The sequence below is a fragment of the Triturus cristatus genome, chromosome 2_2 (genome assembly GCF_964204655.1).
Source record: "Triturus cristatus chromosome 2_2, aTriCri1.1, whole genome shotgun sequence".
In the NCBI taxonomy this organism is placed as follows: Eukaryota; Metazoa; Chordata; class Amphibia; order Caudata; family Salamandridae; genus Triturus; species Triturus cristatus.
In genome coordinates, this window is record NC_140582.1 from 1,034,848,672 (window position 1) to 1,034,863,491 (window position 14,820).

Below are 14,820 nucleotides of genomic sequence, written 5' to 3' on the forward strand. Positions count from 1 at the left end.
AGGAAACATTTCATAATTTCTAGTCATTTCATTGGCTGAATTCAGCCCTGTCCCAAGAATTTAAGCAACATACTTAATGTTCACATTCGGATGATGTATTCAACCAGGCGTATGGGAAAATCGTTCCCAGGTCAGGAATGTATCAGTCTATTGTGGAAAAGGTGGCTTTTGGTTCCAAACTAGCAACATTTCTCCCATGTTCAGGGACATTGGCTTCTCGCCCAGAGTAGTCTTCATGGACCTGGTACAGGGGTTCAAGGAGAGTTTGCTACGTAGTCAGTGCAGACGCCTTCCTCTGCTGTCAATTGCATGAAGCGTTACAACAAACAAATGATGGACGGAATGCTGACAATGCAGACATTCTCCCCCAGTCAAGAGATCTGGGTTAAATCCATCGTTCTTTTGCCCACTACGCCACCCCAGTTCAGACATGGCCATATGCAAATCAGTCTTGACCCTGTGCCTCATGGGAACAGTCCAGCCCGAACTGCCAAGCCATGTCTTCCCTGGACCGGAATCAAGCATCCTAGGACCGGTTTCTGGCTATCAGCCGTCATCAGCCAGGATAGCTTGACTCCGATGGATTTAACCCAGATCTCTTGACTGGGGGAGAATGTCTGCATTGTCAGCATTCCGTCCATCAATTGTTTGTTGTAACGTCAATTGCATGAAGTCATGTACTTTAGTGTGGATTCAGTTGGTGGCCATCTTTTAGCAGGCCGAAATAGTCAACTTAAGGTAAAGAAACACAAAACGTAATTAATACATTGGAAATGAATAAAACAATGTTATTCCCTTGCTAATACCCTTATGTGTATGTATTTATCTAGCCATATGCGACAATTAAAGCCGTTAATGCTGGTTTATTTAAGCGCAAATCACATAAACGTTGCTTAAGCTAAACATATAAATTTAATATGCGTACAATCTTAGTTCACTTATTATTTTAGCCATGCAAATGCATTCCCACATATGTTCTCTTGATTACTAAGGTTGATTAGTTCATCACAGCACACTGTTTAATCATTAAATGTATTGATTAGTCATTTTAATATGAACATATATAAATGGATTGGGTATACCAAATATTTTTATTTTACCCGCTCCAGCACTGACACCCTACGCTGGTATGAGTGGTGCTATGTAATTATTTAAATGCATCTGAGAGAGCAATTATGGAGACTTGAGCTGCACTATTAAAGGGTGGTAGTGATGGAAAACATGGTGGAGCTGGATTGTTAAGTACCAAGGCTGTCTATCTGATTTCACCTCCTGGCTCCTTCCTCCACTAACATAGTCTCCTTTCACATTATCTCACTCTTGATGCTTCTTTCTCATCTTTGCTTTCTCCTTTTTCACTGTTTTCCATATTTCCCTTCCTCCTTCTACCCACACCCCTTGGTGCCTTTCTCTCTCTTGTTCTGTTTTTTTTAAAAATGTACCGGTAAAAAAAGAATGTAGCTGGGCCTCACCTGCAACCACCAGCTTAAATCAAGCATCATTAGCTTGCAGCTCACAAAGGAAATGCCAGAGTGGCTAGTCTGACCCTTTCTACATTTTATCTCCTGCCTAAAGAGCAGATACACCGTTTTCTCTCCTTTCTGCAAGACACAAGGACCCCAGCCTTCTCCCTTCCCCATGTCATAACACAGAAACATTACATATGACCAGGAACAAGGGCCAGAGAGTCAATCTAATTTCAGGAACCCTGCTCCCTTTCTACCCAAAAATGTCTGCTAAATTAACTGTGCTTACTCAGCACAATTGACTCTGGAGTTAATCCAAGCCCATTTTAATATATCTTCTCCTATCCTTGTTACTTCTGCTGGGGTAGTTACATTTCTATTTCCATCAGGGTGAATGCTGCTTGAGAGCATCACCAGCTACCAGCCTCTTCTCTGTAATTGTTGGAGGGTTCCACTACTAAAGAATGCTTGCAAACTGCACTGTGTACAGCTTCTGCTGTTTCCCATTCATGCCTCCCACCACGTACCCTCCCATGGTATGTAAGAATATAGAGCCTCCACAGGCAGGACTTTTTGCTTGAACCCTGTGACATCGAATTGCATTCAGCCACGGGCCGTGCAGGTAAGAGCTCTGGGGCCGGGTTGGGGGGAAGGAGGGATTCGACAGACGACTGCAAGGGAAAATTAAATAATTAATTTCCCCTGTCATCTGTCAAAATCCCCCTCCACCTGGCCCCACCGCTCGCTCTTACCTGCATGGGCAATGGCTCTTCACATTAACTGTATTTGTAAAGTGTATACAGAGTGCTTTACATGGTCAAAGGCAGAGATCCAACCAGAAAGTGAACCTGGATGGGAGATTCTGGCTTCTACAGTGGGAGGGGGACTCTCTACTTTGTTGGGATGTAGTGTCCTTTAAAGATATGCATCTTCATCTCCTTCCTAACTTGAAGCACGGCCCGCGGCTGAATGCGAATTCGATGGGATGGAGTTCAAGCAAAAACTCCTGCCTGTAGAGACTTTATATTCTTGCATACTGTGGGAGGGTACGTGTGGGGAGCCATGAATGAGAAACAGCAGAAGCTATACACAGTTCAGTTGGCAAGCATTCCTGAGTGTGTGGATGGGGTAGGCCTGTTTCCTCGTTGTTTTATTGGTTCTTGCACGTCTTTGTCCCCCTGAATGAGGGTGTCTGAATATGTCCCTTACTGGCCCATTGATAATTTTGCATTGTTTGTTAGATGTGACCTGCATGACTGGGCCTAATACTACAGATGAGGCCTCACCAGTGGTGTTCCCAGAACTTACACCTGTATGCTTAGTTTGCACCCCGATATCCAATCCAGAAGTATTGTTGACACATGAATTCCACAGATTGCATTCTTTTAGAGCCATCATCCCTCTGTCATCTGGACCCAGATTCATGCCTAGAGCTGTTATGCTCCTAGCTGCCATACCTATAGTCAAAAGTATAAAACTACAAGTACCAGAATGCAAAGGGCTGCTGGCTAAAGAGCCACGACTGGCTGATGACTTCATCTGTGATTCTTGTCCACTTGTCACAGACAAAGACAAAGAGACAGCACAGAGGGCATGTGGTGCTAAAGCACTTGGCACATATTTCATCAAGAAGATGCCCTAGCAGGCCTGCAATTTCTAAAGATGGACGGGGTGCCGACTGGTGCAATAGGGTCATAAGAGCTACTCACATTTCGATTGTTGGTGCAATACTGTGAGCAAATCTCTTGCACTTTTTGTTATTCACAAACACAAGAACAGGCCTCAGTGGAAAAATTATGTTTTAAATTGGGAAAATTGTCAGGCCATTAACGATACAGACTTGAGAATGAGGAAACTTGGTTTACACTTGGCGTGCCTGCAAAAAGTGACCTCATATTTTTATCCGGGTTCAGAGTGGTACTGCCTGAATAAGTGTGGCTTACCTTTAATATTACCAGAGGACTACATAATATCATCAGAGACACAGTGGTCAAGTCATGGGATTTCCCTTTTCCTGACATTGATCTCAGGTGTATTAGTCCACTTGGTTAGGCTTATGTAATGCAAGACTATCTATCCCAGAATGCATTATTGTGTTTAAGGAAAGTCGGGGATGGAAAAATAGCATTTTTCCTAATACGGTGTCATCTGGTACCTTTACTAGGCTTCTTAGTGAAGTAGAAAGGTACATGAGAAAGGGCCCTATGCAGTCTGTGATTCCTAATTTCAAGCCCCAACTCCCACCTGAGCCAACTGTGATCTGTGACTGCCGCACTTAACCCCACAGTCAGACTCTGATAATACTTCAGTTTGTGAGGCCTTGACATTCAAAACACAATAAGCAGGAAGCAGTGGTCAAAGTGGGGAAAAACAGTAGAACTGTAGATGGAGAATCAGAGGGCGAGAATAACCTGAGATTTCGGTCTGTGGGCGGAGACAGAGGTGTGGCCAGAAAGAGCAAAACTTCCCTATTTTTAGTATTTATTTGTCCTTTCACTGACCAGTTAATTCAACCAATAGATACACATGTTTATTTAAGGTTCAATATGAGTTATTGACATTAAAATACATTCACAAAGTGGGATATGTTTTCAATCACAGAATGTGCCAAATACGCTTAAAAGTGGAATCAAAAGCCATTTGTCTTCGAACCATGGAGTTTCAGTCATCAGCACTTCTCCTCCCTTTTTCCACAACAGTAGTTCAAACATGAATGGCAGAATTTCCTAGTTTGCAAATGTTTTCCACTTAATTATAGCTGTGCCATTTTTGCCACAAAATACATCATCCACTGCATAATCTAACGATGTCACCCAAAAAATTGTTTGTAGCTCAAACAGATCAACTATAAAAATGTGACTTATGTTGCTGCGAAGTGGAGGTACCTTTGTAAAGGTTGACTAATCACCTTTCTTACTGCTGCATTTGTATGTTACAGAGGTACTAATGAGGCAAAAGCTTTGCAGAGGCTATTAGTATGTATAAAAATGTCAAAACAAAGTATCATAAAATGTACCACATTACTCTGTAGCCTTTTTTTACCTGCATAATTTAGTCAACATTGCACCATAATGTTGTCCTCCATTGCTGCATAACTCCAGTGGCCCAAAAGCAGGCAGCACATGTTAAAAGTGCTTGTGCATGAAGCAGAGACCCTGAAGTTTGCGAAATTAGTTTGGTGTGCATGCAAATCCTACATTGACAGCCCCTGGTAAGTTGCACTACTAGTGCTGAAAAAGGCCAATGGAGGTATCAAAGGGTGAGGTGGACTGGCCTCAAGGGTCTTGTGACCCCAATGACAGAGTCATTGTCGCTCTATGGTGTGGTTTTTCGTATGCCTGCCCGCAAGACTGGAGGTGAACTTCAGTATGGATTGTGGTGGACAGGCCTTCAAGGTTAAGCCACACTTGCCACCGTTAGGGTCCACCTGCTAGTGCTAAGAGACCAGGGTTTCTAAGGTTTATCGGTGCCTTCTAAGGTGTATCCTGGGAATGTGCTCTGTCAAGAGAGTGGGCTGGTGGACTGGTTATGAAGGCTGAACCTGGTTCTCCAGTTCAAATTCTGCAGCTCTGGTAAGAGTGCCACATCCTCTCCCCTACTTAACACCATACTGCCCCACTGAGAGAAACTAGCAATACCTTCAGCTACAACCCAATTGTGCTGCGACTCAATTCAAAGTATGCACTAGACAAGAGTAATATGCTGCCTGAAAAAAAAGTAATAACATCCTGGAAAAAGCAAACACTCGAGGAAATGCAAGGATAGGTAAAGCATGTGAAATGTAAGCAGGAACAACATGGTTACCTTAACACTTTTACACTCATTATTCAGTCATCAGTGAGTGATTGTGCCTGAAAAGTTCAGGACATGACTACAAGACCCTGAAGGGAACCGTTTCAATGTCCATTGCTTATATTCTTACAAAACGTAAGCAGTTTGATTTAAAAAGACCACATCCCTAAACACACAGCAGCAATACACATTTTATAATCTAAAATAATTAAAACAGTTGAAAAAGATCACATTAAACGTTTCCCACTCCACCCATCAACAAGGTATTGCAGCCCCTCCAGGAATGGTGCCCTTCCCCACCCTGGGAAAACAAAGTTGTTCAAAGAAAGAAGGTAAAAAGAAAGTAGAGCTTCACTGGCAAACTCTGTAAGGTGGCGCTAATGTGTGTGGGTGTAAATAACACCAATCTGGCCTGTCTGTGAACTGTCTTTATTGCTTTAATTAGTTATTTAATTATTTTTCGTATTTCGTATCTCTGCGTTCCGAGATTGTCCTTCAGAATAGAAAAAGGTCAGAAAATGATGACATTTCCATCCAAAGTGTTTTGTTCATTTTTTGGAACCATTTCACATGGGAACAAATAAAGGGAAAGAGAGGCAAGAGAGGGTAAGTTCTGTCTCTTGAAAAAAGCAAGTGAGGAGGAGCGAGACAGAAAGAGAGGGAGGAATAAAGTGAGAGAAAGGGGAGGAGGGCAGCTGTCAGCGGCAGAGCAAGAGAAATGAACACTTCTCTGTGCAGGAAGGAAAAGAGACAGGTTTTTTTTCCTTCTCTGCCCGTCTCAAAATGGCCGAGCCTTACTGGAGCATAACAAAGGGGAGAGGGTGGGTGGCCTCTGTGACTGGAGGCAGATCACAGGTAAAGTGCAGGGCCATTAACGGTAGCGCTTTGGCATGCTAATGGCACTGAGAATCACAGAAGAGAGAAGGGAAATTATTTTGCCCCCTCGTCCCCCCCACCCTTGTCCCCCGTGTCCCCCCATTCCAAAATCTGGGGGGATATATCCCCTGCGTCCCCCACACTTCCTACACCCATGTCTGCCAGAATTCACTGGAGATCCCACTATAACAAGGGCGCATAGGGTGCCCTCACACCCTTTTCCGAATTTAAAACTAACACAAACAATACTGATTAACTTTGCTGACTACCGCATCAAAGAGCAGATACTATCTAAAGCAATCCAGAAGAGACAATTTTCGATCAATGATGTCTCCAGTTGCCGGATTTTTGCTGATATGTCTGCAGCTGCCGCACTTCGGCGGAAAGACTTTGTTAAACTGCTATATCTTTTTAAGGCACAGGGCGCTCAGGCCGCATTAGCTCAGCAGTCAATGTTAAGGGTGTTAGTGAGAGGCAAGTTCCATATGTTTGCAAATATAGAGAAAACTCACGATTTGTTGAGAGAAATCTCCACTGAAAAATATAAAAGAATCACTAAGCTTAATGTGAAAGGCTGGGGGGACGGGTGACATAGGGTGCAGTGCCATGGCACCCCACAAGGGAGTCAATTTGGGGAGGGTGGAGTTGGGCTCTGCGGGCCTTTCCCATCTTCTGGGGAGGGCAAGGTGTGGGGAGGGTGTGGGAGTAGGTGGGTGTGGGTTGCAAAAAAGAAAATAATGAGCAGAATCATAGTCGGTAGGCTTTGGAAAAATAGATTATTGAATAGATCACTGCAACACCCTAGTAACTATCTCAGACATGGTTTTTAAACTTCGGATAATTTCGGCCAATGTAAATTGAGTATTGAATAAACAAAAGTATGGTGGGATAATAAGTTCATTAGCTTCTTTTTCACCACAAGTTATTTTTCTTCAAGAAACCCACCTTAAAACAAACACTCCAAAACTTTTCATCCCTAAATCTTTCTCCAAAGTATTTTTTGCCTTGGCAGGGTTGGAAATAAGGGGGGGTTGCTATATATTTTAGCCAGGGTTTAGATTGAAAGTTTATCCAAGTTCAGAGAGATCCTCATGGTCGATGGCTATCTGTCACGGTAACCATAAATGGGAACAACCTAAATGTTGTCAATTATTATGCACCAATTATAGATGACCCCACATCTATTGTATGGATTTATTTGATACTTGGAGGGGTTACGGGCCCGATTATTTAGGGGGGAAAATTTAATTATATTCAAGACCTGACAAAGGACACCTCGAAAAAAAATAAAAAATAACTGAATCCAAAGACTAAAAAGGTAATAGATGTAATAAAGCAAGATTACCAATTAATTGATCCATGGACCATCGGGAAGAGCTGCAGTATCCCTGTTACTCCCGACAAATTCAGTCGGCTTCTCGTATTGACTTTTTTTTATTCTCTCATTCTTTGAAATATTCTGACTCGGGCATGGGAGCCAATTCATTTTCAGACCACTCTTTAATTAAACTAGAAATAGAAATAGAGGAGGGTAGGAGGATAAGGTCCAGGTGGCAGATGGATCGACTCCTTCTCTCAAACCAACAATGGGTAATTGGCACAAGAAAGTGGACAAAATAATTTTTCCTGGACAATAAGGGTACAGCGGAACTCTTTTCAGTGTGGGTGGCCTTTAAGGCCTCAGTCTGTGGGCACATGGTGGCCTTCATGCCGAGCAGTTTAAAATTAAAAGGACCCGCATAGCCGAACTTCAGCTGGAAGTTGATAATGCTTTGCTGCAGGAGTATGCTTCTCTAATGGTAAAAGAGACAGTTGAGAGGCAGCTTCACAAAGCAAAACAAGAGTTGAGAGAGTTTTTTATTTTAGAAGAAATGAGCAGCTCTCGGACATTTCAGCAGCGAGATTACAAAGAGAGTCAAATGGTAGGCAAACTGTTAGCCTGGTCGACTAAAGTAAAACAGGAATCAGCATTCATTAATGGCGTGTTGGAACCTGGTACAAGAGCCCTGGTGATTGACAAGGAAAGGATTCCCCAAATTGTTTTGGAGCACTACGATCAGTTATACACTACTAAATATATGGTGGGGCAAGAGGTAATTCAACAATATTTTGACCACATTAACCTCCCACATTTATCAAATATTCAGGCTGCTGAGATTCAAGCAGATATTTCAGCAGCTGAAATCCAGTTAGCACTTGCCACTATGTCAGGAGTAAAAGTGTGTGGAAACAATGGTTGCCAATGGAATTTTACAAGATGTTTGCCGAGGAATTAACACCTTTTTTGTTTGAGCTTTTTAGTTATGTGAAATCGGGTGGCTTCGTTCGCTCAGCGTTCAAAGAATCTATAATTGTCAATTTTGTAAAGAAGGGTAAAAACCCTAGAGACATCAATTCATATAGACCAATCAGTTTACTCAATTCTGACTATAAAAATTCTAATTAAAATCTGGGCACATCGCGTTACTCCAGTGGCACAAAAAGGGATCCACAAGGATCGGACAGGGTTTGTTGCAGGGAGGTTAATGTCCGCAAATACAGGGTTTTTAGTCCAAGCACTTGATTTTTTTTTAATATCAATCAAGCTCCAGCACTAAATATGATGGTCGAATGAGAAAAAGCTTTTGATTTGGCATATTGGGATGCTCTCTTTTATGGTCTGGGAAGGTATGGGATTCCTCCCCAGGTTGTAAACATGCTATGCAATGTTTATCAAGGGGCACAGGCACAGGTTTTTATTATCTCTAACCTGGCTAGGACAGTGAACGTAAACCCTCTGTACCCTGTCCTCTTTACCTTTTTTATTGAACCCCTGGCCAGCCGGATTCAAAGCAATGTGGCGATAAAAAACACCAATATTAGGAATGGCCAATTTAAAGCTGTTTGCGGATGACATTATTCTCTATCTCCGGCCCAAAAGACAGAATATTGAATCAACACTAGCAGAATTTGCACAATTTGAATTAATTGGAGGGTATATAATTAACCATAAGACCAAAATTTTATTAAATAATAGCTCGAGCGATTTTCTTCCTGACAATCTTAAACATCAAGCCCTTACTTCTAATCCAATTCGATATTTGGGGATATATGTCACCAACCAGTATGCCTACATTTATAAATTGAATTATGAAGTATTGAGGAAAAAAATCCAAAAGCTGCTAGAGGAATGGTCGCTATTACCACTTACACTGATTGACCGTTTGGCCGTGTCGCCCTTATAAAAATGTCCATCTTGCCTTCACTTGTTTTTCTTTTAACAAATGTCTCCATAACAATCTATTTGAAAGAGTTGGAAAAGATTTTCAGAAAGTTTGTCTGGAGTAAGAAGGCACCGAGGGAAAAACTCTCAGTGCTCCATCTTGAAGTTAATCAGGGTGGGCTTGCACTTCCCCAAGCTAGTACATATATAATGAAGCAGCCTTTTTTAGATCTAATAGTCCGTTTAATCGACTGTAAGCGATCTGTCGATAATTTCTTTTTGGAGAAAATGGTGCAGGAAACCTGGTCTCAGATTCTCGCATCCCTAAAAACAGCGAAACTCCCCAAAAAACGAGGTACAATACTTTGCAGGAATATTCTATTAGACTCCAGAATTTTTATTCCAAGCACGCATGCTCCACAGGGTTTTACTACTTAAAACTTACAGGGCCCGATTCACAGAACTAACTTAAGACAAAATCCTAAACTTACTACCATTTTGGTATTCACAGAAGGCACTTACTCATTTTGGTATTCACAGAAGACACTTACTCATTTCGGTATTCACAGAAGTTAGGAGTCCTAACTTTAGGACTCCTAAATGCCTTCTGTGAATACCGAAAGCCTTATAATTAGGATTTTTCTCCGTTTAGTAGTAGTATAGTTAGGACTCCTAACTTTAGGACTCCTAAATGCCTTCTGTGAATACCGAAAGTCTTAAAATAAGGATTGTTCTCAATTTAGTAGTCCTAAAGTTAGGCCTCCTAACTTTAGGACTCCTAAATGCCTTCTGTGACTCCCGAAAGCCTTAAAATTAGTTTTTTTCTCAGTTTAGTAGTAGTATAGTTAGGACTCCTAACTTTAGGACTCCTAAATGCCTTCTGTGAATACCGAAAGTCTTAAAATAAGGATTTTTCTCAATTTAGTAGTCCTAAAGTTAGGACTCCTAACTTTAGGACTGCTAAATGCCTTCTGTGACTCCCGAAAGCCTTAAAATTAGGATTTTTCTCGGTTTAGTAGTAGTAAAGTTAGGAGTCCTAACTTTAGGACTCCTAAACTGAGAAAAATCCTAATTTTAAGACTTTCGGTATTCACAGAAGGCATTTAGGAGTCCTAAAGTTAGGAGTCCTAACTTCTGTGAATACCGAAGTGAGTAAGTGTCTTCTGTGAATACCAAAATGAGTAAGTGCCTTCTGTGAATACGAAAATGGTAGTAAATTTAGGATTTTGTCTTAAGTTAGTTCTATGAATCGGGCCCACAGAATGTAAACGCTTGGGCCACCAAATTCAGAGCAGCCATCTAAGGTTCTGGAACTCCGCCGGCTTTAAAGAGCTGGGGCATTTTTTAGTTGGTGGCAGAGGCATCAGTGGGCAAGAGGTTCAAGACAGGTGTGGAGACCGGAGTAAGCTTTTTTTCTTTGGATATATTCAGATTTTACATCTGTTAAGTAAGCGCTGTCTCCCACCTGGTTCTGGCCCAACTCCACTTATGGCTCCTCTATTTAGAGCAAATTTAAGAGGGGTGGGAAATTGGTATCACCTTCTACGGTCCCAAAGGGAGTCAATGGTGGTCAATAGATTCCTAGAAAAAGTAACACAGGAGACACAATGTGTATTCTCAAATCGGGACTGCCAAGCCATGTCACAACTGAGCAGCAAGGCCCTAAGAGCGGCCAATTTGAAAAGAATGGCTTTTTTGTCAGCCTGGCTGGCATACTATCCCCCAAAGGTCTTCGTAAGATACATCCAGAATTACAGAATAGATGCTGTTCCTGTCAGTTAGCAGGTGAGTGAGGCTTGCTCTACACTTTTTTTACCTGCCCAAAGCTAGGTCAATTTTGGGAAAGGATCTTTGCTGCTCTAAGCCATGGATTACAGAAAAAAATGGATCCTGAGGCTGCTGTAGCACATTTTGGCACCGCTAGCCAGAGACACAATTTAGCAATGTCGAGAGGGGAGGAGACATTTATAGTAATAGCTTCCCTTGTTGCGCGTTCTCTGACTCTTCAGAACCGGAGGTCCCCCAAAGTACCCACCTAGTCGGACTGGTTGAATAAAATGATACATACAAGGAAATTTGAAGAAGCATATGTTAAGAGAGTAGGTGCCACTAAAACATTTACTACTCTACGGAAATATATGGAGAAGCTGGAGATTATCTAAAAGTGGGTCTGTGAGGTAATGCTAAATTTCTATCAGAATAAAAAAAATGCACTTTAGAGGGCTGAACTTGATTACTATCAGGGTTGGAAAGTACTGCACTTTATTAAATTGTAATTGATTGCACTTCAGCAAGTTGGTGTTGAAGATTAAGCCTAAGCACCATATACAGTTGGTAAATTGGCACGTTGCACTTTATGGAGAGACATACTCATAAAAAACTACGTTAATTTTAATGTAGTGTTGAATATTTGTTAAATTTGGCATGCTGCACTTTATATATATTTATTGTTTTTAAATCAATATGTAACACAGTGATGAATATTTATCAAATTGATTGAGTTAATTCCTTGTTTAATCTATGTTTCTGCTAAAAAAAAGACTTTAATATGTTCCTGCGTGCATGCCTGTGCTTTAATTCGGAAGATCATTAAAGCCAGCTCAATTTGCTTTGCAAATGCTTGTTCTTTTTTAAGGGATTTTGTTTGGTAACTCCATAATAAATGAAGAGTTCAATAGAGCAGTAGTTCCCACTGGACATTTTCACTTTACTGTTTCTTAATTGCACTGTTCCATCATGCTGTGCAGTAGGTGTCACTTTATCCTCTTGGGAGGGAGGGGTGGAGGGGGGAAGCAGGCCACTGACAAGATTATTGTGTGTAAAAGGCCGCTTTATTGGAAACAGGTGCACATTACAAATTAAAATCCTTGGCCGAAACGCCTTCCAAAACTAGGCCTCACTAAATATAACATGCCTAGCCCCGCCCCCTCCCCTAAATACCTTCGAGCCCGCCCGTACATTACAACATTACAACAATATAAAAACATTATAAAACATTATAAAACATTACTCTCCTGTATAACCCCCCAACAATCTCTAAATCCAAACCTTCTGTTAACCAAAACTCCCCTGCCTGCCCCTTTTCAGCTATCGGCCCCCAAACTGTGTAACCGAACTAAACTTACCAAACTAACCTTTTCCTGTCGATAACCCCAACTCAACCCCAATAACTCCACCAACTTCCGGTAAAACTGACCAGAATTCACCATAACCCCCGCACAGCACCTGCTCCAAGCGACAAAGTACAAACATAGCAAAAACCCCTTGCACACCTGTTCCCACAAAACGCCTGAAAAAATACGCAAAAAAGGAAAAAACTGGAAAAAACTTACACTAAAAACCCAGCCCCGAAACGAAAAAAGTGGGGGGGCAAAAAACCCAAAAACGTGTTTTTTGAGGGGGGGTAAGGGTGGGAACAAAAAACACGCCACTATCCTAGCTCCCGGCCACCAGGTCACCAAACCTAAAATGGTGGCCGGGGGCGGGCGCCCAAGGTATTTATACCTGCGCAACATTCCGTTACTTTTGGGCTCTAATTGGGCTGCATTTGGGCTACCTTTTCCCTACCAGCAAGCCCAAGTTCAAAACGGCCGCGCAGGGCCAGCAAACCCCTCCCTCCACACGCCCCCTCCCAAACTGCCCGGGGGTGGGGACTCCCTGCGGTCGCCTTCCCCCCCCAAGCCCCCCTTGGGAGGGAGGGGTGGAGGGGGGAAGCAGGCCACTGACAAGATTATTGTGTGTAAAAGGCCGCTTTATTGGAAACAGGTGCACATTACAAATTAAAATCCTTGGCCGAAACGCCTTCCAAAACTAGGCCTCACTAAATATAACATGCCTAGCCCCGCCCCCCGCCCCCTCCCCTAAATACCTTCGAGCCCGCCCCCGCCCGTACATTACAACATTACAACAATATAAAAACATTATAAAACATTATAAAACATTACACTCCTGTATAACCCCCCAACAATCTCTAAATCCAAACCTTCTGTTAACCAAAACTCCCCTGCCTGCCCCTTTTCAGCTATCGGCCCCCAAACTGTGTAACCGAACTAAACTTACCAAACTAACCTTTTCCTGTCGATAACCCCAACTCAACCCCAATAACTCCACCAACTTCCGGTAAAACTGACCAGAATTCACCATAACCCCCGCACAGCACCTGCTCCAAGCGACAAAGTACAAACATAGCAAAAACCCCTTGCACACCTGTTCCCACAAAACGCCTGAAAAAATACGCAAAAAAGGAAAAAACTGGAAAAAACTTACACTAAAAACCCAGCCCCGAAACGAAAAAAGTGGGGGGGCAAAAAACCCAAAAACGTGTTTTTTGAGGGGGGGGGTAAGGGTGGGAACAAAAAACACGCCACTATCATAGCTCCCGGCCACCAGGTCACCAAACCTAAAATGGTGGCCGGGGGCGGGCGCCCAAGGTATTTATACCTGCGCAACATTCCGTTACTTTTGGGCTCTAATTGGGCTGCATTTGGGCTACCTTTTCCCTACCAGCAAGCCCAAGTTCAAAACGGCCGCGCAGGGCCAGCAAACCCCTCCCTCCACACGCCCCCTCCCAAACTGCCCGGGGGTGGGGACTCCCTGCGGTCGCCTTCCCCCCCCAAGCTCCCCTTGGGAGGGAGGGGTGGAGGGGGGAAGCAGGCCACTGACAAGATTATTGTGTGTAAAAGGCCGCTTTATTGGAAACAGGTGCACATTACAAATTAAAATCCTTGGCCGAAACGCCTTCCAAAACTAGGCCTCACTAAATATAACATGCCTAGCCCCGCCCCCCGCCCCCTCCCCTAAATACCTTCGAGCCCGCCCCCGCCCGTACATTACAACATTACAACAATATAAAAACATTATAAAACATTATAAAACATTACACTCCTGTATAACCCCCCAACAATCTCTAAATCCAAACCTTCTGTTAACCAAAACTCCCCTGCCTGCCCCTTTTCAGCTATCGGCCCCCAAACTGTGTAACCGAACTAAACTTACCAAACTAACCTTTTCCTGTCGATAACCCCAACTCAACCCCAATAACTCCACCAACTTCCGGTAAAACAGACCAGAATTCACCATAACCCCCGCCACCCAGAAAGAGGGGGGCGGTGCAACTACCCTCCCCTCTTTCTGCCCCCCAACAAAAAAGGCTTTAAACACCACGAGCCTGATTCTGCCCACTCAAGCACCAAGACAAGACCTCCCTGAGCTCCAACAAGTAAAGATCCATGCCCAACCTCGACAAATGGACCCCATCTCCCCGAAAAAACTCTACCGCCTCAAAGCGGATATCTTTGTGGGTGACTCTCCCGAAGCCCAAATCTCGACAAAACCTGGAGATCTCCAAATTCACTTTCCTCCAAGACCTATCAACCGCCCTGGGCTTCAAAGCCCCTCTCCACACCCTCCGCGGGACCAATTCTGTCCAGAGAACATGACAACCCGACCAATGCTCTTTCAACAACGCCAAGTCTCTTTTCATGG